The sequence below is a fragment of the Lactuca serriola genome, chromosome 8 (genome assembly GCF_051521515.1).
Source record: "Lactuca serriola cultivar US96UC23 chromosome 8, Lser_US96UC23_V15, whole genome shotgun sequence".
NCBI lineage: Eukaryota > Viridiplantae > Streptophyta > Magnoliopsida > Asterales > Asteraceae > Lactuca > Lactuca serriola.
Genome location: NC_136415.1, coordinates 17,612,656 through 17,637,526, shown reverse-complemented (window position 1 = coordinate 17,637,526; position 24,871 = coordinate 17,612,656). Strand labels below are relative to the sequence as shown.

Sequence of the window (24,871 nt, the reverse complement as noted above, 5' to 3'; positions counted from 1 at the left end):
AAAATTAATTCTTAATTAATTATTAACCAATATTAATTAAACAAATATGATTTCTCCTTTAATATATTATTCTTATAACATATTAATAAATCATAATAACCTCTCTCTCTTTATTTATTTCTCCAATCAAGTTGCTTTGGTGAAGGCAACCCAAAAGAACCATGCACCATCGGGTCAAGTACCTACCACAATAATAGTTATGGAGACACTAATCCAACACTTTACCCATATCGTACCCCACCGTCGACGGCTTTCTACAAGGTGCACCGCTACCGACAAACTTCGTCCACGATGTTGCTAAGTCCAGTAACGTTGACCTTCTCAGCCGTCGGTTGCGTCGATTCTCTAAGCATAAGGTGGTGGTGCCGTTCGATTTTCGGATCAGAGATGCCATAAATCCGCCCACTGATGCTAATGGTAGAAAAGGCGAGTCAAGCAGTGGTATCACACCCAATCGACAATACAGGTAAACTTTGGCGCTCTCTCTCTCTCTCTCACACACACAACGATTTCTGGTGCATACCCCCACTAAATTTGGTCATTGTTTCTTCCTTCACTTTCTATTTTTTTTCATTTGCTTATGTCTATCAGAAGAGAGATGGAAGTAGGGTTTAATTTTGGACTTGAAGAGAGCTACTGTTAATTTGCGTATGATTTTTATTCTATTGTTTTTGTTTTGATTAATAGATTTTGTGGAGTACTATGGAGAAGGAAGCAGGTATTACCATAGACTACTTCATCGCCGTCTTCCTCTTCGCTCATCTAACCCTATGGCATTACCGGTACAAGAATATGCCAAACACCAACAAATCAGCACCAGACCACCACTTCCTTCATCTAGCATGGGTCAACCTTCTCTACACCATCCACCCACCAGGTGATTACGTGATCCAAATATTCCCCTCTGTTCGTGCAACTACATTCACACCTTTATCTGCACATCGATTGATGAAACACCATCATCTTCATCTTCAATTAAGGGTTTCCCAAGCTATAGGCGATTTGGGACATCCTTCGCCGAATCATCACCAAGTCGGGTATAATTTTAGCCCTAATATCATTGTTATATTGTAATTTAAGTCTGATATTTACAATTTCTAGATCACATATACAAACGAACCGAAGAAGTAACTGATTGTCACACCGTAAAGAAAAAAGTTCATATTATACTGAGAAATTGTGAAGCGAGATAGCTGTGCATATGCCAATTGATTAGAGTTTCAGAAGACTTTGTAAGGTATAAACCAGACATAAATAATCAATTATTTGATTCACCTTTTCTCCCATTATTTCTGTTGAGTATCTATGTAACTGACCAATCTTTTTAAACATCTTTTTTAGTAATTTTTCAATGATTATGTTTGTGGGTTTGTGAAGAAAATCACTTAAAGCAACACAAGAAGTGTTTTTCAACGAACAAAAAAACATAATATAGTGTTTATGTTTAACTACAATTAATTTGTTGCTATGGAGCAACAATAACATAAAATCATTGAATTATATGAGCTCTCTCAATCTTGATAGGTTATAGTTTTTTTTTCAAGCTTTTAGTCCAAATTCTCAATTATGAAATTTCCTTTTCTTTGATATTTAATGCTTGCTTCAAGTTTCTACTTCTCCTCCAAAAACAATGCAACTGACAGGTAAATTCAGTGAGGTTGATAAATTTTGGATATAATTTCTTTGTGGCATCAATTACATTGATACGTTATTCATGAATGTTGGTAATATTATTTGGCTTTTTACAGAAAATAAAAGAGTTTAAAGATTTCCATGACTGACTTGTCTTGCTGGCTTACCTGCAGATACAGATGGCAATAAAGAAATTCCCTCAAAAAAGGTATTACTATCTAGCATTCTTTAGTCTTAAACTTACGTGAATAGATACCTTTATGGATTTTTTTAATCATTTTATGTAAATGATGAGAAAAGTGTAACAATCTTTGATTATGTACAATAGTGGTAGGAATGAACAATGAAGTGGAACAACCTCCAAAGCTTGCCAAGAGAAGTTGAGAAGGGATAAGCTAAATGACAAGTATGCCCTTTATTCTACTCTCTCTCTCTCTCTCTCTCTCTCTCTCTCTCTCTCTCTCTCTCTCTCTTTTACTTTATCTTTCATATGTTCACATTATAACATGTGTTAACATGTTTGTTGAATTGGATTCAATTCTAGAACCTGGAAGGAAATCTAAAACTGATAAGGCTGCTATTTTGGTCGGAGGATCAAATATCCTTTTCCACCCAGGCAGACGGGAGAAAGATGAGCTCGTGCAGAAGGTCGTCTCCCTCTTCCCAATCGAGGTTCGTGAATTGTCATGAAATTTACCTGTTTGGATATCGGGAATTAAATTATTTCATTTCATATTTCTGATATAATTTTGTTGTTGTAAACAAAATAAAGGTTGAACTTTTATAAAGCTAACCTGTAATGTTTGGAATATTGCAACCATACATTAAAAATGGTGCTTTGTGATACTTATGAACCGGAACCACAAAAGAAAATAGTAAAGTCACTTTACAGAAGAATCATATAGAATATTGTTTTTATATTTTTATTTTTATTAAAATTACTTGCAACTTTACTCCCTCGAGTCATGCTTGATTCATCAATGGTTAGAGAGTCGCCAGATACTAAAATTCCATCAACATGAACCTATTTTTTTTAACATGCTGGAGAAATAAAGAAAATTTAAAAAGATTATAAATTTCTGACCTCATCACCGATTTTTGAGGGATTATATCAACCACAACAATATCAAATATTGAAATTGAAGTGGTTGTTTATAATCAGTTTTGCCTACATGATTTAAAAAAAAAGGTAACAGACAAAAAACAACAATAAGATGACACTTATGTCACTTACAAGTTCTTCAAGGGTAATATTGGTATTTGTGGTTCATTTATGTGGATATTGAAACTCCTCGTGTTGCTTTTACTATTATAGTTTTCAAGTCCTTTACTATTCATAGTTTTTGTTGTCCTGTTTGTTTTAAAGGGTAATGTTGGGGTAAAATGGTATCAATTTCCACAAACTTCTCTAAGATTTTCCAAGTAAGTTTAGGGTCGACAACAATTAATCATCTTTGTGTGCCTAAGCCCCAATTTTCAACATTTTCATGTTTACAATTAGACTTGGAAAAATCTGACACGACACGACAACCCGACACGAACCCGACATGAAGTTAGCGGGTTAGGGTCAGAGATTTTGACCCGTTTATGTACACGGGTTGACACGACACGACACGATAATTAAACGGGTAGGGTTAGGGTCAAGACTTTCAACTCGAAGATGACACGTTTATATATATATATATATATATATATATATATATATATATATATAAGTTTCATATTTTTGTAAATATTTTAAATATTGTACATTTGTAGTGGCCTAAACTCAAAAATTAAAAGTAAAATTCAAACTTTCATAGTGACTTAATTTTACTCCTCCTCATTACCTATCTCATTTGCTTCCCAACTCTAACTTTTTTCATTTTGCTTTCTAAAGTTATAACTACCTCTGTCCCATATTTATTGTCCAATTTTGACTTTCGAAGTCTTTATTCTTCAAATTTGATCTTAAATATTTTTGTTTTTGACATATAACACTTAATGCAAAATGTATGAATAGATTGTGTTTTAAATATCTTTTCATTGTTATGAGTTTTATCAATTAATTTATTACACAAATAAAAATGTTTAAGGTCAAAGTTGAAAAATAAAAACTTTAAAAGTAAAAAATGGACAATAAATATGGGACGGAGAGAGAATACTTTTTTTTGCTTTCCGCCTCCCAACTCCAGCATTTCATTATTTCATTTTTTTTTCCTCCATGACTCTTACTTTTCAACCTTTAAAATGTTTCAACCCGACATGACACAACATATGTATAAGGTTTAAACCAAAACCCGAAACCCGACACGAAATTGACACGAAAATAAACTGGTTGACACGACACGACACGACAAGATAATTAAACGGGTCAGGTTAGGGTCAAGCACTCTCAACCCGTTTAATGTCTTGACACGACACGACACGTTTTCCAGGTCTATTTACAATGGTTTATTCTAATGTAATTTGTGTTTTTACATGATGCAGAGTATCCATGTATTAGAAAAGAGGTAAAACGGACACACACATACTGCTGACGACATCTATGGTTCAGACTCACTTGAGCTAGATACAAATAACTCTAACTCAGGTAAATTAACACTGTCTTTGAGCTTCATTTCATTTTCGTCTGTTTTTGTTTGTGGTATTTTCTATCTAATGTCATCCATGTTTTTCTTAGGTTTAGGTGTTTATCCAATCGTTCATACTATTGTGCCCTAGATTACTACAATTCCTTAGATTGTTGCTCTCCACCACCCAACCACCGCTGGTATGAACTTCATTTTTCTTTTGGTAAGTTTCGGTATCATTCAATGTTTCCATCCTTCAGGTTGCTATAAATTTTATGGAATAACTATCCTACAAAAATGGAAACTCGGTTGCATCCTCTTAATGTGGAATATAATTGACAAACATATAAAATGCTGACATAAGGGTATTTTCGTTGTACGTATCTAAACGTTATTCTGTCATGAATCTTTCTCCAGGATATGTGGTGCTATGTCAAATTCATTTATTGGTTATGTTATTCATGTTTCAATTTTAACTGTGAAATGGCTCTAAAAAGCTACAACATTTCAACTACACACATATCTTGGTTAAATATTCAAATGGGTTGTTACAATTGGTTAACTTGAAGCGATTATATAGGCAAAGTCATTAGCGATAAATAGGTGTGATTTCTTTATCAAGCCATTTTACTGTTTAATATACTATCTTTGGCTAAATGCTTTAATATTTCCAAAAAAATTATAATTTGATGCAATCAGTAATGATGAGAATGTTAATGGAAGCAACAGTGTAGATTTAGAACCACAACTCCTAAAAATATAAGGAAAGTGGATGGTCTGGAATCAGAATGTTTGTTAGCACTTGGAAAAAAAATGTATTCAGTGACTTTTAACTTCAAAGAAAATAAAAAATATTAGAAAACTAAGAGTTTTAACTTATAGGCATGAATAACATATAAATTTGAGTTGTTATAACTCTGGTTTTCTATCCTTGTATGTAGATTTCCCTACAAATCTCTACAAATGCTTAAACAGTGCAAGATTGGATACTAAAAGGATTCTAAAATCAAAGTCAAGGAATATGTAAGGATTGTTCGAGGAAATAGCAACGTACTTTATTTTGTTTATTATATAACATCTTACATTCATTTCTTCACAATACAACACTCTATTTTGACAAATATATCGAATTATAGCAATATCATCTAAATACAAAGTAGTTTAACTAATAAAAATGGATGTGCATTGTTATAGTTAGGTTGTTGCTCAACTGTTGGATGGAAGTTTCTAGGTAGTTGTGGAAGCAAACCAAACTTGTATGATTTCTACAAGGATTGAAAGGTTTCTAGCAATACAACTACCACTTCTGTTATTGATAGGTTTTGTAAATATTTATGCAAAGAACCACGAATTCCACATATAAGCATTAATAATGTACTACATAAGCAAAATCTGAAAAATCCTTCCGACCCATGCGAAGAATGGGTCTCTTTTCTAGTTAAGATTAAAACTTGTTCAGTCCAAAAGAGTTTGGATTTGTCACTAGTCTTGTCTTTTGATTATGTTTTGACAAATTCACATGGATAAGAACACATACACCATAAAATGTAAGTGTTATAAGGTTTCTCTCCGATTGATGAAAATGATGGTGAGGAAACGCTTTCACTAAGTAGATTTTAAGGAGATAGCAATTGTGATATTTGCATTCTCAAATTTGATTATGATTATGGCATCCCTTTTCATAATTCGAATTATGAGAACATGGAAAATAGAAATATTGTAGCAAAAGACTAGTTAGGTATCATGTATTTATGAATCGTGTCCAATATGCTTCGGGTGTAAGAGCGATTGCACGTGCTATAATATTTATCCGTTCTAAAATTTTCCAAATGCCTAGGGTAAGAGGGAAAAAAAAGACTAGAACCAGATATGACTAAAGTGGTTAAACAACTATTAAGGACAATCTAAGGTTCACCAAGGGTTGGTTGCTTAAGTACAGTTGGAAGTATAGTAATGGATGGACCATATTGACATTAATATGAATAAACAGTAGTCTATTAATAATGAATTGTCGCATGGAAAATATGGAATGTTTCCATATTGAGAGTTAAAGAATAGATGAGAAAGTTAGAAACTTTTATGCAAGAAGGATATTCAAAGGAATGTACTTTGAATTTGAGACTTCATTTCCATGGAATTGTCGTGTAACAATCTCCAAAGGGACATTTCGTAATATCATTGGTCAAGTCTCTATGACTTTTGGTACCTAGACATTACAAAAGAATCGTTGCATTATAGTTTAGAATCTAACACTTTCTAGCAATGACAAGAATTTGGAATTTCTTACACTTGCAATAAGGATGTAGAATTGTGAAATGAGCATCATTGAAATGTTTTTCAATTGATTTATTTCACAAAGTAAGGAACATAGACAAACCTAGTGAGCATGCTTGGAGCACGGCATAACTATTGTTTAGACAAACATAGTGTGCATGCTTGGAGCACGACATAACTATTGTTTTAATTCAAGTATTAAGTTGATCATTCGAAACATTATACAATGAATAATGAGTAATCAATATGACTCAAACGTTTTGGGGCCATATAGGATTAATATTATTCTTGTGTTTCACTTTGCATGTTTTGACTTCCCGAATAATTAGGTTATTCAAACCATCCACATTCGATCATACTTTGGAAGTAGGTATTGAGGCAACACTATCATGAATGGGTATGTAGTTTATCTATGACATAGCTCCAGTGTTCATGAGTGCTCCTGGAATAAGATTCGAGTATTGGATTCAACCCACGCTCATCTGAATCACTTCATGGATTCTATCACGAGTGATTGTGAGACAATAATATCATTTATTCTTGAAACGGAGACATGTGAGTTGTAGTAGTGAGTCAGTTGCACATTGACGTATGTAAACGCACCAGTAACTTGGTTTTATAAAACATATTGTTGTGTGTAATTTGGTGAGTAAGTACAAGCAAGCATTCGGATCAAAGCTTATCCATTCCTTTTACCCCATGTGGATAAAAGCGATATATGTGGGCCCCTCGATGATTTAGTGATGACACCTAAAAGTGCTTGGCCAAGCCTGGGCTGATTTGATTTGTTCAATTAGTCATTCGTCATAGATCGGAAATCGGGAAACAACAAATGGACAGAGAAAATGATTATAATCCATGTCTCAGTCCATATGATATCTAGAATGGAGGAATATACGATCCCTTATCTAATGGACGCGTCATTGACTAGGTCAGAGTTCGACAATAGATTTTAAGAGCTACAATTGTTAGTCGGGTTGTGGAGTCGTACTTGCAATAATAGTTATTAGACTTATCCAAGTGGGAGACTGTTGGATTAGTGTCTAAGTCCATAACTATAATTGGTATGTACTTGACCCGAGAGTAGCATGGTCCATTTGGGTTGCATATCATCAGGACGATTTGATAGGATGGACTTTTGATAAGAGGTTATTTATGATTTATTAATATATTATAAGTTCTAATATATTAATATGAAATCATATTATTTAATTAGTATTGATCAAGAATTAATTTGGAATTAATTTTGTGATCAAAAGAGACTAATTAAATATATGGGGATTGATTATGTAAATTCATTCTTATAATGTGAGCTCTCGATCCATAGTTCTTTATGTTGGGCTAAACCCATGTGGTGACCCATGGATGATCCATGGAGGTTTAAAACCATGGAGCATGAAGATATATGGAAAGTCATGCTCATTAGGGTTTACATGGTGTAACCCTAATGTTGCCACACTATATAAGAAAACCCCGTCTCCTGAAATCGCCCCATGCATGTGTTCTTGGAGAGCCATTGCCGATTTTGAGTATAAGATTTCCTCTCTCAAGTTATCTTTTGTCCTAGATGTGTTGTGATTCCATTTGAGGCATTCAAACTATTGGTGCTAAGCTCTTAAAGGTTCAAGGCTTCCAACTACACTAAAAGGTATGTCATCTAACTTGTATTTCATGTTGTTTATGCTTCATTGTATGCTAGTTAGGACGATGCTTTGGAATATTGAATGTATGCATGTATAAAAGAGAAAACATAGATCAAAAGAATCTTGGGTTGCATGTACACCATATGAGTGTTAGAATGCTCAAAACTCTTCAGTGGTCGTGGGATGACCGATCAAGTTGTTGATGGGTTTCGTCCTTGTCGTCGTTATGCGACTGTTTTGCCGTGAAGCTACTGCCAACGCCATTTGCCGCCGATAGCCGCTGGCCCGCTGCTGCTGTCCGTTTTCCTTGCCCCTGCCTCCCAAAGCGGTTGAGATGGGTGTGCTCTCGGTACTTCATATCGTGTTGTGTGTGTGCTGCTGGCCGGAGATCGAGGAAAGGAACCACCATGGCTGCCAGCCATGGTGGCCGCCATCTGTTGCCACTTACCGTCGCCACCAGCCACCGTGGAAGGTGGCTGTGTGCATGTTTTTCCATGTGTTTAAGTGTGTTGATGTATTATGTTGCATGTATTGTTTTGTCGGATTCCACAGGAAAATTCACCATTACCACCGTGAGGTGATGGCTACCACCATGTGCCACCGCCGGCCACCACAAGGGTGCCTGTGTGTGTGCTTATCTTAGTGTGTGTGTGTGTTTATTCAGGATTGTGTGTTATAAATTGTAATCGGTATAGGAATAATAACAAGAAAACTCATAACCACCACCGTAAGGTGGTGGCTGCCACCACCAACCGCCGTGTTGGGTGGTTGTGTGCTGTTGCTTGTGTTTGGTTTCTTGGACAAAAATGGACTACAATCATAACCACCACCGCGAGATGGTGGCCGCCGCCATGAGCCGCCATGCACCACCACTACCCGAGGTGGTAATGGGTGGTGCCTGACTAATGAAACCCTAATAGGCCCAATAAATCCCTAATTGACTTAAAAGCCCAACCATGTGACTAATGGGCTAGAATTAGGTAGGAAACCCTAATTAGGGTTTGGAAAACCCTAATGTCATGAAACCCTAATTTTGGGAATTTTATCGAGACCCGCACTGGTATTATTTAATAAACTTAAAATATTAATTAATAATCATTGAAAATTAACCTAAGGCAATATTCGACTTAATGGATTAAGTCCTTAATGGGTTAAGTAGGAACACTTAACCCTAATCGTCATTTCATGTGAAAACCCTAATTTCACTTCGGCCTTAAGTTGGGCCTTCCTATTGGGTTTTGGTGATTAGACTATTGATGGGCTTTAGGATAAGGCCCATGTGAAGGACTTGGGCCCAATTTGGAAAATTAGGCCATAGGTGGGCCATAACTGGGCCTTGATGATTACATAATATTGGGCCATGGGAATACCAAGAGTTTGGACTAGAATAATTGGATGGGCCTTAAGAAAAGTGTTGGATTAGTGTCTAAGTCCATAACTATTTTGGTATGTACTTGACCCAATGGTGCATGGTCCTTTTGGGTTGCCTTCACCAAAGCAACTTGATAGGATGAATTATGGAGAGAGAGGAATAATTATGATTTATTAATATATTATGAGAATAACATATTAAAGGAGAAATCATATGATTTATTAATATCTTCTCATTCTTCATCCTCTTGCTCTTGGTGTTTGTGAGCCATTAGAGGAGTGACACTTGTGACTCTAAGCTTTCTAAAGCCATTACAAGGAGGATTTGAGATTGTTATTGCTACATAACAATCAAGGTAAGATCTAAACCCCATTATTATGTTAATATTGATTATCACCTGCTAGATCTAGGGTTTAAAGTCTTGGATGAATTCCATGTACAATAGAGAAACCTAGATCCAAGCATTAGGGTTTGCATGAGCACATAGGATGTTCTTATGGCCAAAACCCATCAAAAAGACCATGTAGAGGTCTGGGCCCAATTTAGAAAATTGGTCCATATGTTGGGCTATGGCCCATTACTTGACTTTTGGGCTATTGGAGTGTGAGTTGGACCTTAGGCTTAAAACCCAATTATTAATTAGGTATTGTTTGATGTTGATAGTTCGGGAATCTGTCAACTAGTAGCTGGAGTTTTATCCACGGGACTTCAGCAGTTCCAGGTGAGTTCTCATCACTATATTAACAGGCTCTAAGGCACCTATGCCGACCCTTTTTGGATTTGTATCCAGGTTTATTACATGATATGCTTTATGATTTGTATCCTGGCTATAGGATGGTTGCTATGTTAGAGATCGGTTAGATCGGTATCGTGGTTATAGGATGGTTGTTATGTTAGTGATATGTAGATCTTTATGTTATCTGTGCTTGCTGGTTATCGTCTATGGAGTGCCTTTAGAGACTGTCAGTGGTCACGTAGGATAGCCTGAGAACTCTTGGTCTAGGCTCTCTTGCCTGTTCCTTGTTTGGTTGTGGCTCTAGAGTAGGACAATCTATTTAGGAGGCAATTTCACCTCTGGTTACTTATGGTTATGCATTCTATAGGGGTTAGCTGGTAGCAAGAATGTATGTGGTGATAGGATTAGTAGGCAGTAGTGAGCTGCAAGATCGTTGTTACCTGTATTATGTGACTACTTGATCATGATTGTTTGTATGTCGACATATTATGTTTAGGTGGGTTGAGGCGGTCCTGCTTTGTGCTGAAGGCCAACAGACCCGGGGCGGACCGGATAGACTGCAGACCCTAGGGGCATATGAGTCAGGCCGAAGGCCCGGAGAACGGTTCAGACAGGCTGAAGGCCCAGGTCGGTGGACCAGACATGCTGAAGGTTCTAAGAGTGGGCCAGCGAGACTACAGGCCATGTAGGGGCAATTCAGTCTTACTGTAGACTCTATATGCATGTTTTTTTTGTTTGTTATGATATGATTATGTCTATATGGCTTTGGTATTTTGTGGGTAACTCACTAAGCCTTCAAGCTTACATTTATCGATTATTGTTTCAGGTACTTATGATGATCGCGGGAAGGCGGAGGCATGATCGTGCACCTCCTTATATTTTAACTATTGATTCTGGGAAACTCTAATATTAAACAATTTTGAAAACATATTTGTAATAATTATCGGTTTTTTAATATCTTAAAAATTTTAAATTGACATGATTTTTATAGGTGTTACAAGTTGGTATCACAGCCTGGGTTTGAGTGAATTGGATAAACACTTGTGTGAATCCAGTCTCAAACTAGGATCTGAGAGTTTTTGCAAAATAAATTATAATAAAAGAGTTGGGTTAAGGGCATGGACTTGATCTCTTTTCATGTTCTTGTTTGATTGTTGGCTTGGGATTGGGAACGTAGGCCTTGAGTTAACTTTGATTTTAAGGAGGATGCAAGTGTACGATCAACCGGAGTTCGCAGATAGACCCCAAAATACCTTACGGATTATTTGATTTTGTGATATGTTAGAACGACATGCTAGTACTAGGCTAGGGATCTTCAGGAATTGCATGATATAATTTCTTGATTATATGATGCCTGATAGCCTAGGGTTTTCATTATATGAAATTGACATCATTAGTGTAGTTGCTTAGTGTATGCATCACTGCTGTACATAATTAAGATCTTATAGCCTGATAATGTTAGGTTTGGCCTTATTTCCTGTTCTTGTTTGATGAAGGGCTTAGGGTAGGATCAAGTATTCGAAAGTCTATAGGGTCCAACGTTATGTATGGTTAGCATATACAAGTGTTGTAGGGTTGGTGGAAGTTTCATGGGTGGGTTGTAAGAGCCCGTGAAGCCAGTTATGATATATTTAGCATTCCTCTAGGAATGAGGATTGAGCGCTTGCTATGTTTATGTATATTGTTAGGGTGTTATGGTGATACTCTAGACAAATATGGGTAGGTGTGGAAGGTAGTATAGGCCTATACTATGGAAAGCACAAGACCCATACGCCTAGCAAGGAAGTCAAAACCCCTGAGGTTTAGTTGGGAGTTGGTTCCCTGTTATTATATGGATTATCCGAGATCTCTCTGGTGTATTATCCGAATGGTGGTTATGAGATGTCTTGAGACCGGATTCGGGTCAAGATCAGGAGCTGGCAGCCATGATAGGCCAGCATTGACAAAGGATCGTGTCAAGGAGATCATCTGGGAGGAGGTGATTGGGATTGTCCGGGGTCAGATTTTGAAGATGGTTGGGTCTAACAAGACAGCCATGGTTAAGTATTTCAACGAGCGCTATGCAGACCTTGCTGAGACGACTGTCGTTGCAGCTGCAACAGCTATAACGACGACAAGGGGGAGGAGATGGTCGAGCTTTCTAGTAGCGAGACTTGTTACTGGGACATATTCTAATGAGCAGAGGGTTGCAGTTACTTAGGATCAGGGAGATGATTTGTACTCGTTACATTCCGCGGGTTGAATGGGAGAGGCTAGCACAGGAGTTTCTGGATTTTAGGCTTCAGGGGTTTTGCTCGAGGCTGTAATGTGATTCGCGGGGACTTCGGAAGGGAGTGATGATTATGTTCAGCTAGGGTTTTGCAACTGGAACTAGAATGGTTAATTGACGGATTGGAATGTCGTTTTCTAGGGCAAGGATTGTACCCTTTCAGTTTTTTTCGAGCTCGAAGGAGTGAGCAGGCTTGTTGATGTGTGTGAAATGCACTAGTTTTAATCCTACTAATTTAAACACAAAGACAAACACACGAAAGGCAGTGTACCTATCGATTAACAGTTTACTTCAGGTAAGTAGGGTATCGAACACAGGGAACGATAATAATTAAATTAAATACTAATATTATCTAATTAAAACAATTAATACAAGAAGGGGGGTTTCTCTAGTATTTTCAAGACTAAAAACTTAAACAACCAATTTAACACTCAAACAAAGACAATCAACAACTAAGAAAAACAAGGACAACTAGATTTAATGATAAAAGAGACTTCTGTTCAGATTTGATTCACTTATTCCTATGGTTGATTTCGTGGCAAGTGTAATGGATCAATATGTCAATGGCTATCGATTTGTAATGTGATTGGGTTCGTGTTCACTATTACTAATCATTTAGTAGGCATATTAATTCAAACAGTGATCAAGTGATTAAACTAACAAGTTTCCTAGTGTTCAGTTCGTATCAAGTAAGACTTGTAATAATAGCTAATCAAATTTGTTCAATTCAATCAACTCATATGTGGTTGTTCATCACACATGCTCACACATTGATTTACATATTTTCTAGTTAACCCTAGTTTCATGTTCACTATTCCTAGGCATACAATCTTGTGTTCACAAAACTATATGATTCAAGTAATCAAGAAGATGTTCATGCAACAATAACTTACTTATTAACAGAAAATATTTATCATCAATACATAAGGATCTTTAACAAGCTTAACAAGATGAATAACCAAATCAATATTAATCCAACCACTCAATCAAACCATGTTCATAAGATTATCTCATCCAAACAGAAATATAAAGCTTTTAGCTCATATCCACAGCAAGTAATAACCTAAACTCAAAATCTAATGATTCAAACATAGTTCAAAACAAAGATTAAGAAAAGAAGAACAATTATTTGCCTTTGCTCTCTTCTAAATTTCCTTTTAGGTTGAAATCTCGAAAACTGAAGCTTCAAGAACCCTTATGATCTTCACTAATCGCAACTAGCCTCCAGAAAGTGTTAGGGTATCGGGCATATATGTTCTCTATTTATAGTTACCAAAAATCAACACAATTCGTCGACTTTTTAAGACCAACTCGACGAGTTTTTTCGATAATCCGTGTATACAACATGTACGGCAAGGCATCTTCGAATCGGGAATATTCTGACAAACTCGACGAATTGAGGGTCAACTTGTCGAGTTTCTTTGTATTTCAGCCTTCTTTCTTTAGTCTTCAATCTCCAAGCTTCCAATCACTCAGTCCTCTTCCATTTTCACCCGAGCATGTCTTTTATTGCTGAAATTGAAATATTAAACTAAATAAGTACCTTTTGTTCATAAAATGATATAAAAATGACATAAAGTATTATGATAATGCATGAATTTTATAACTGTGACCCCAAGATTAAGTTGTATTCCATCTCGGGGTCAGTTAGTCGCCGGGGTTGGTGACATTATTTCAAAGTTGGTGAGATTAGGTGGGTCAATTTGGCATGAATTTCTTGTGAGGCGTACGCGATTACCGTCCCGACCCCTAGGAGCTAAGATATGATTCGCCTTGGATCTCTTGTATCGGGTGGTAAGGATTGATTGTGCGACCTATTTCACTTTTGGGATTGTAGACTATGTGTTGGGAGTAGTTGTAGCCCGGTTTAGGGCAGAAGTTGCTTCGGCTACTGCAGTTCAGCTGTGGACGATTGAGCTGGTGAGTGAGTCAGGGTGCGAACCCTGAATGAAACGATTTCTAGAGCTTGAGAGCGGGAGACTTGTTTGAAGCATCTTGGGAAGAGGGGTATTATGTGGGAGGTCTGCAGACAGGGTCCCCCATGATGGTTATTCAACATTGTCGGGATTCAATGGTTTTACTAACCGTTATTGATTAGCGGATAAGAGCGCCAAGGGAAGTAGCTCATTGTTGGGATATTCGTTAGAGCACCTATCTTTAGGTCTTCAAGATTTGAGTGTATGATCATTCAAGTAATAAAGACTGTAGGTTTCACTGGGATTCAGGAAGTGTTCAGCTATTTCTTAGAAGTGTGTGATCATTTGGATTTGGCTGGTAATAGGGCACTAGTTGGAAAGATTTGGTTATCATCGAATCGATCGTTGGAAAGATAACGATTAATTCTCCAACTTTCATGTATTGTGAAGACTTAGTCGAATCTAAGTGGGGGAGAATTATCCAGGGATTTGAAAGCGGTAGTGGTTTTGAAATTGGGATAAGTTTCACATCCTTGATAGGAAGAAAGGTGGCCCAAGTGGCTATTTGGTTTGAGGGTTGTGTGAGTTGGGAGTTTGGTAAAACTCCCCACCATGTGTATTGCGTCTTCTTAGTGCTTGATAGCAGAATTTAGGGAATCAGTTTGGGGTTCCAGTCATGAATTGAGTTCAGTTCGGGTGTAAACAAACTCATGAATTGAGTCATAAAATGAGTTGGTTTCTACCATGTTGCTTCATTTGATGTTTCACTTGCTGCTATGTACTATGATTCACAGGTAGAATCAATCACTGTGTCATACTTGGAACTTTTCCAAGTAGCTGCTCCTCCATTTAATGTAAATACCCATCCAGACTTAGAATGAAAGTTGTATTGATCTGTTTGAAAGTTGGCGTCACTATACCACGTCACTCTCAACGTATCACTACCTCAAAATACTCGAATCATATCCTTTATCCTTTGTAGATACTTAAGAATGTTCTTCACCACTTTCCAAGGAGCTCTGTCAGGATTTCCATGATAGCGACTGACCATGCTCAGAGCAAAGGACACATCAGGGCGAGTACATGTCATAGTGTACATGATCAATCATACAAATGAAGTATAAGGGACTCGACTCATATTAGCTATCTCTTCATTTATACTTGGGCTTTGAGTCTTACTCAATTTTGCATTACTCTGAATAGGTAGCTCTCCTTTCTTGGGATTTTCCATACTAAACCGTTTTAGTACCTTGTCCAGGTATGTACTTTGACTAAGTCCAATTACTCTTCTCTTTCTATCTCTCAAGATTCTTATCTTGAGAATATTGGCAGCCTCTCTTATATCATTCACAGAGAAAGACCTTCCAAGCCAAGATTTTACTTCTTGCAAGGATGGAACGTTGTTTCCTATAAGTAGTATGTCATCAACATACAACACTAGAAAATTACTATACTCCCACTAGCATTGACATACACATAGGACTCATCCTCACTTTTAGAGAAACCAAACTCTTTGACTCTTTCATGAAAACAAAGATTCTAGCTGCGAGATGCTTGTTTCAATCCATAGATGGATTTCTCAAGCTTGCACACCCAATTGGGAAACTTTGCATCAACAAAACCCTCTGGCTGACTCATGTAAACATCTTCGCCCAACTTTCCATTAAGGAAAGCATTTTTGACATCTATCTGCCAAATTTCATAATCATGAAAGGAAGCTATGGCAAGCATTATCCTAATAGATTTTATCTTAGCCACTGGTGAGAAGGTCCCATCATAGTCAATCCTTGGGTTTGAGTAAATCCCTTCGCAACCAGTCGTGCCTTGAATGTGTGCAAATTTCCATCCATATTTGTCTTCTTCTTGAATATCCATTTGCAACGAACTGTCTTTGGACCAAGTTGTTTATCAACCAAATTCCAAACTTGTTTATCATACATGGACTTGATCTCCCTGTCCATTGCCTCTTTCCACTTGCCTGCCTTAGGGCCTTTCGTTGCTTCCTTGTAGTTAGTTGGCCATCCAAATTTATCGGTGTTTGATCATTGATAAACGTATCACCTTTTGTAGTTATATGGAAACCATAAATCTGAGGTGGCACTCTAACTCTATTGGAATGACAAAGAGGTAATGAAGTGTTAACTCGCTGAACTAGAATTTCATCCTCTGGTTAAGTGCTAGTGTCTTCTAAGGTTCCTTCGTTGGTTGACTCTTGAATCTCTTCAAGGTTAATTGTGCTCCTACTATCCTCTTTTCATATGAGCTCTCTCTCTCTCTCTCTCTCTTTCTCTCTCTCTCTCTCTCTCTATATATATATATATATATATATATATATATATATATATATCAAGACTCTTCTTCGTCCTATGGAGACCACGTTTTCACTAGGCCCATAGAACAAATATCCAAATGAATTTTGTGTGTAACCAATGAAAATACATCTCTCACTTCTGGCTTCCAGCTTGTCATGAGTCTCTCATCTAACAAAAGCTTTACAACCCTAGAATTTGATATGTGCTAATGAGGGAACTTTCCTTGTCCGCATCTTGTGAGGTGTTTTGGCAACCTTTTTAGCAGGGACAAGATTAAGGATATGGGCGACTGACTCTAAGGCATACCCCTAGAAGAAAATGGGAAGAGTGGCTCGACTCAGCGTGGAAAGAACCATTTCCAACAAGGTTTTATTGCACCTCTCAGCCACACAATTAAGTTGTGGTGTCCTAGGAGGAGTCAGTTGTGAAACTATTCCACATTCCTTGAAGTAGTCATGGAACTCGATACTAAGATACTCTCCTCCTCTATCAGATCGGAACATCTTTATCTTCTTGTCTAATTGATTCTCAACTTCATGTTTAAACTCTTTGAACTTTTCAAAGGTTTCTGATTTATGTTTGATTAAGTAAATATAGCCTTATCTACTATAATCATCTGTAAATGTTACATAAAATGGATTAACATCTCTTCTGCTAGATTTGAAAGGAACATGCACATCTATGTGTATGAGATCCAATAAACCTTCACCTCTTTTACAAGATCCAATGAAAGGTGGTTTTGTTATCTTACCCAAATGACAAGATTCTTATTCATCATTTGGCCTTAAGTTAAATGATTCCAAGACTCCATCCTTTTGGAGTTGGGCGATGCGTTTCATGTTAATGTGCCCAATATGATAATGCCACAAGCATGCATTGTCCAAACCATTAGACAAATCAATGTGAAATACACTATTGCCCAAGTTGTCAACACAAGTCACAATTTCATACACACCATTACAAGGTAAAGTTTCAAATATAAAACACCATTTTTATAAACTAAAATCTAACCATTCAAATCATTAAAAGCGTAGCGAAAACCTTGTCTAAACAATGCATGAAATGAAATAATGTTTCGTGTCATTTCTGATGAATAGAAACAATCAATTAAACTAATACTAACATCACTACTAAGCACGAGCTAATAAGTCCCAATCTTGGTAACAGGAGAAGATCTCTTATTGTCCATGATCAGATTCATCTTCCCATGTTCCACTTCTTCACTTTCTCTCAGCCTCTGCAAATCAGAACAAATGTGAAAACCACATCCTGTATCAATGACCCAAGAATGAATAGATGGTGAGTTATTAGTTTGAATAATGTATATACCTGCTGACGATGGCTTCACCTTCCCATCCTTGATTTCCTTCAAGTATTTAGGGCAGCTCCTCTTCCAATGGCCTTTGTAATTGCAATAGTAACAAGTGGCCTCTTTGGGGTCACTAACAACTGGAATGTTCGAATTGGGTTTTGCCTTTGGCCCATTTCTTGAAAACCCAGCTTGGGCCTTGTTCTTCAAGTTAGCTTTAGGAGCAACTTTTCTCTTTTTCCCTTTTCCTTTACCAATGACAAGAATGGGAGAACTTGATGGGTTTTGAGCATTCTAACACTCCTAAGGTGTGCATGCAACCCTAAATACCTTGGATCTATGTTATCTCTATTATACATGCAATCTTGAACTTTCCAATGTACTACCCTAAACTAGCATACAAAAGTTTATACATGGGTAATAAAACAAGTTAGTTAACATAACTTTTCTTATAGTTTGAAGCCTTGGAGCTTTAAGAGCTTAGTGCCCAAAGTGTAGCACCTCAAATGGAATCACACAACACCATCAACAACTTGGAATAACTTGAGAGAAGATTATATTATAGCAATAATTGGCTAGCCCTCACTTGTGTATCCACTAGTGCCAATTCCATGAACTATAAGAATTCTTATATAGTGTACACATTAGGGTTACACCATGTAACTCATGACTTTCCACATTCCTCATGATCCATGGGTTTTAACCTCCATGGAGTATCCATGGGTCACCACATGGGTTTAGCCCTACGTGAAGAACTATAGATCATAAGCCTACTTTATAAGAATGAATGATTTACCAAATCAATCCCCATTTATTTTATTAATCTATTTTGATCACAAAATTAATTCCAAACTAATTCTTGATCAATACTAATTAAATAATATGATTTCATATTAATATATTAGAACTTATAATATATTAATTCATCATAAATATCCTCTTCTCACAAAAGTCTATCCAAACTGTTCTGATGCCATGCAACCGAAATGAACCATGCTACTCTCGGGTCAAGTACATACCAATAACAGTTATGGGCTTAGACACCTAATCCAACAGAACTAACAGTAGTGGTAGGGGCTTGACTCTTGCCCTTCATTCCCGAATCAGCAGTCTGTAGCAAGTTGTAGAGTTGAGCCAATATGGTTTGTGTTTTTCAATTGATAAGCTAATATAAACTGATCATAAAAACTTGGCAAAGGTTTAAGACCGTGTCAATGGTCAACTCCAAGTCAAAAAAAACATTCAACTTAACGAGGCGCTCCACGTATCTTTGCATTCTCTGCACATGGTTGCAGACATACTCTCCCTCTCTCATCTTGCAATCTACGAGGGACTTGACCACTTCAAACTTTTCTTGACGAGCTCTCTTATGATACTTTTCCACAAGGTCATTATTCATCTCAAATGCTAAGTAGTCCTCATAGAATCTCTACAACTAAGGAATCATTATGGCGACCATGATGCAAGCAACTTTTTTTTGCATCATCGTAGTGTTTTCTATAGGAGGCTAGTCGTTCAGGAGTAGCAGTGGCTTCATCGACTTCAACGAGCTTTTCCTCAAGGATATACTCTTTGCCCTCGAAGTGAAGAGCCATTCTGATGTTACACATCCAATCATTATAGTTGGAGCCATCAAATGTCACTTTGGAGACGACGGAGAGTAGGGAGAAACCCGAGTTGCGGGTAGAGGATGATGGAGCATAAGCAACAATGGGAGTAGACATCTATAAAGAAAAAGAAATAAGTTTTAATAGATGACAATAATCTTTAATATTTAACCCATAATAAAACAATTAAGGCTAGGATCCAAAATAATAATTCACAACTAAGAAGAGGGATGTTATAATCTTATTGCAAATTTATGAAGGTAGGTAAAAGCAATTTACCAATTTCAAACTATGAAATTCCTAGATATTTTGAGATTCATTGAATCTATCAATGGCATGTTTAATCTCAGATTATGCTCTACTATTTGTGACTGGAACACTGAGGATCACAAACAAGATGTGAATAACCATACAAATATGTTCGACACTCTCGATGTCATTTATCATCTCATATTAATGTGCCGATTAACCACACGCGCTCCATTAATCAATGATAGTTTTTGAGACGTCCATTATTACTTTTTATAGTCACTATTAGTGTGTTGGTTAACCAGATGCGCTCCACTAACTACTATAAAGTATAATGTTCTATTTTATGGATTAATATACTTTTCACATTTTTCCTAAAGTAACTAAGAGTGAGATTTTTATAAAACATGGTTCAATTATATAACATTATACTTTTAATGAAGTTAATGTCCTATCAGATCCGTTCTGCTAACGACCCTCCACCAAACAAGGAAGTGGTAGGTGAGAATGGACACGCATTCAAGTACCATTTTATAGGCAGTTTCCTTGTACCCCCCTTATAGTTCGGCTTCGTGAATAAGACATACTAGCAAACAGACTGACTTATTATTATACATATAGCAAGTAACTTTTATTATATTATATTTTATATATATATATATATATATATATATATATATATATATATATATATATATATATATATATATATATATATATAAGGTGTATTTTAAAACCTTTTCAAATACTAGGTGTAAACTTAATTTTCGAAATTAAGAAATTAATTTAATTTAAAATAAACAAATTATGTTTTTAATCTTTATCTTTTAATTAATCAAATTATTAAATATAATTAAAACATAAGGATAATTCCAAAATTCAAGATAAGGATATCTGATTACAAAGTTAATTATTCAGGTTTTATACAATTAAAACATTATCTAAAGTAATTACCTAATCAATTTGGAATTAAGAAAAAATCATTTTTTCACTGATAAGAGGGTTCACCATGGCGTGGCGGACAATCGCCACGTCGTGGACCAATGGGAAAAGACACAGATTCTAAATTCACCACGTCGCAACAGAAGAAGGCCATGGCGTGGCGCCGCAACAGAATGTCGATTTTGTTTTTCTCCTTCAGGTTTTGTTCAAGTTCAAGCAATTTACATTCAATTGTTATACAATCATATGCTCAGATAGCATTGATCAGTTTTACATGTATTAACGCGGATAATCCTGAACACTTAATGGTAAGTGCAACCTAAAGATCTAAGTTATAACACTGTTGATGTAACATTCTATTGAATAATACAAACCCTAGAAAACCCTAGATATTTCGAAAATCAAATTAAGTTTAGGGTTTACATACCTTGTTGATTGTTGTAGTAAACAATCAAGAATCCTTTCTTCAATAATTTGGAAGCTAGCACCATAAATGTCGTGTCTCTGATGGTTCACACCCAACACTAGCAACAATAAGCTTTTGAGAGGGGAGAGGGGATATGATTGTCGGCCTTGGCTCTTGGAATCAAGTGATAGCTGAAATTATGAGTTCAAGGGGTCTTTATATAGCTGAAGGAAACTTGGGGTCAAAGCTAGGGTTTATGGGATAAGGCCTAGATTAATTAAATTAATAATCAAGATGCCTTATCTTCCTATCCTTACCCTATGGACGAAAATTTTAGGCTCTTCCTAGCCAATTTTCGTCTTCATCATTCCATGAGGTTCTAGAGCGTTCCTGCTTCAACTTTCAGTAAATAACCAAACAGACTCTGCACTTTAAATTAATCTAATTAATTCCAAAATTAATTATAATTAATGATTAATTAAATAATATTATTTCTAATTAATATATTATTTTCATAACATATTAATAAATTCATTTTGATTTTTAATTAATTTACTAATCACATAATAAGTTAATAAATCAGTCTCTCTCTCTCTCTTCCTCTCTCTCTCTCTCTCTAAAAATCATCATATTCAATTACAAGGTTTGAGGGCAACCCAAAAGGACTTTGCTAATAATTCAAGATTATACTAATTTAATTATTGGCTTAGACACCTAATCCAACATGAATGTCGCGAGCAGTTGCGGTCTCAGGAAGATCGTTTAGCAAAGCTTGAGGCTACTTTAGCCATGGTTCTAAAACCTATCAACAGGACTCCTTGAGACGTTGTTGGTACCTCGAAGGAGCTGAATGTACATTTTTTATTATTTCATCGATTATGGTCGTTATGTTTTTGCATCGTTTACAAGTATACATTATTGACCCGTATAAGGATACTACAATGACAATGAGTTATGGAAGCATGATTATGTTTTAAGTACCCCCGAAAAGCTGCTGAAATGACGGCCCTGAACAATCGGTGAATGTCGGCCCTGAGCAGCCGTCTCCGGTTATTCACTTGTCGAATGTAAAAAAGATTTCGTGAGATGAATAGAAAACACCGTCACTAGCACCTCTTAGGCGTTCTAAGCTCCAAAAAAGTTATGTTTATATGGTATAAGTCACCATAGATACAAATGAAGAGGAAATGTTTTACATGGCAACAACCAGCATCGTTGGACATTTTTTTAGATCCTACCGTACATATTGTTTATAAAGAACGAGATAGCTCACTGTTGTTTGGTCACAATTATTTGACTGATTTTGCTACGCTTGAGTTTTGGACACGGTTATATGCGGATAGTCATGGAGGATGGTTGTCATGTGATGTAAGTAATATAATTATTTTCTTATTACATAATACACTTCTAATAACAATACTTACTTTACTGCAAAAAAAAAAAAATTTGGCAGCACATCATGATGTGGGTCTCATTGTTGGTAGAGCGTAGAGTGGATGATGCTTGGTGGACGATTGTGTCGTCAACTTTCAAGATTGATACATTTGCTGGAGTGACATGGTTGACGGATCCGTTTACCTAACTTGGGCAGAGTGTGATACGGTATATTTTTGTTTAGATTACATTACCTCAGTATTTATATACTAATTAATTATTTCTAACAAATTTTTTTGTAGCTTTACGTTCCAATCAGTAACCACATGCTCATTGATTTTTGGGTGTTTAGGATTTGAAGACATTCCAAATGACTATATATGATAGTCATTAGAAGGGCGGCTACTGTTCGGAAAATAAGGATTGGTTTACATGTATGAGAACCCACATCCACAAACTGCTAGTGGGAGTCAACTACTGAGGTACTGAACCAACTGATTCAATTTCACTCGAGAGCTTCAAGATAACCCTCGAAAATGCCTCAGACGTACCACAACAGATTGGCAACAGAAGAGATTGTGGGGATTTTTATGTTGGTTCCTAGAGGCGTTAATCACCGGAAAATTGATTTCTATAGAGGGTAAAACCAGAGGTGCCATGGGCTATGGGTTATAGAAAACGACTAACAGGAATATTTTGGGGTACAATGACAAAGATAATTTGAACATCGTGTTTGTAATATGACCTACACACATCCTTTATTTAGTTTATGTATTTATTAGTTGTTTGTTCATTTTAATTGTATTTTATATTTTATAAAACAAAAAGTTATACGTTTTATAAAAGCAAAACTTATACATTATACTCTAGAACCATGTATTACAAATGTATTTCGGAACGATGTATTATATTTTATGAAAACAAAACTTACACGCCAAAAAAAAAATCAAATGTATTCTGGAATTGTACTCCGGAATCATAAATATGATTACTTTACCAAAAAAAAATTGATCGTTTTTGCAAATAAAATCATTTATAAGGGCTAGATTACTTAATTTTCCAAATGTACAAAAATAACAATTCATTACCTTGCATAGTGATTTTCCCATTTCATAAAACGTCTAAAATATTGTAAGATTGTTTTATGTTGCATAAAAATATATGAAGATTTTGATAATAATTAGACTTTATTAAATTATATCATAAAAGTTTAAACTTTGAACTTGAGTTAAAGAGTGATTGAAGACCCGAATTTGACCAAAATACGCTTATTGAAGTAGTCAACAGTCAAAATTGTGTTGTCGTTAGAATTCAAAACTTTTGGCTTTAGTCTCTCATCCTATCCTAATTCCCAAATGGGGACAAAGTTGACTAAATACAATCACGACATCTATTTCTTTATTTTATATTTTGATTTTTATTTTGATTTAATGTTTTAAGTATATTCAGTGTCCAGTGATTAGAGATTACAGGAAACGATAGGGTCACAAACTGAAATGGGTTGCTTTACTTATCACTGGTCACTAATAGAAAAAAAATGCATGAACTTTTATTTTTATTTTGTGAAAATAACAACATAGAATACCAACATTTTTACGAAAAAATATCATTATCCAAAAAAGAACTTTTTTCCTTTTTGAACAATACAATAATCAGTCGAGGAGTGAGGACTATTAAAAACAATATTAGTAAAAGCACATATTGGTGAATTGTTTTACTAGTTGTATTTTAAGGGCGTGTTCGGCACGGAGCGTTAGGAAGCTTCTACTTCTAGCGTTTGACAAAAAGCTCTGTTTTGAACAGAAAGCTTCGTTCGGCACTACAAGCTTCTAGCGTTTAATTTAAAGAAAATGTTCCAAATCCAAATGCTACTTCATGTAGCGTTTAACAAAACACCACAAGCTACCCGTTACCCGCTACCAGCTAATTTTGCCGAACACGCCCTAAGTATAATGAACCGACTTGTTGACCAAAATCAATATTGATGATTATTAAACAGATAAGGAATGTATGGAATGCAAACTTGTTTAAGTTTATTCAAGATTCAAAGTAAACTGTAATTTAGGGGCTTCGTCCCTAAATGAATGGGGGTTCGGGAGTAGGGCCTCTAGGAGTGGGGTCGAAGGAGCAGAGCCCCTGACTAGGTTATATTGCTCTATTAAAAATGCATCAGAAATTTGTTTTCTGAACACTAACCCGATTTTGACCCTCCTTGCCAAATCCGAATTTATGATAGCTTTGTTGGTTGCTAAAACTGTTTTAGGACAATTTTTGGTAG

General features: G+C 36.0%; 1 long non-coding RNA gene across 7 annotated transcripts; it reads left to right on the top strand.

Annotated features, from left to right (window-relative positions):
- Positions 1–243: 243 nt before the first annotated feature.
- Positions 244–11,114, top strand: LOC145069392 (uncharacterized). Of its 7 annotated transcripts, XR_013689482.1 has the most exons (10): positions 244–466; positions 688–1,037; positions 1,102–1,237; positions 1,806–1,840; positions 1,961–2,038; positions 2,177–2,304; positions 2,999–3,054; positions 4,102–4,204; positions 4,295–4,407; positions 5,126–5,323. It is a non-coding gene; the product is annotated as an uncharacterized LOC145069392 (long non-coding RNA). The 7 variants fall into 7 exon arrangements; XR_013689478.1 differs by lacking the exons at positions 2,999–3,054; positions 5,126–5,323 and adding an exon at positions 11,036–11,114; XR_013689483.1 differs by lacking the exon at positions 2,999–3,054 and having other exon boundaries at positions 1,126–1,237.
- Positions 11,115–24,871: the final 13,757 nt, after the last annotated feature.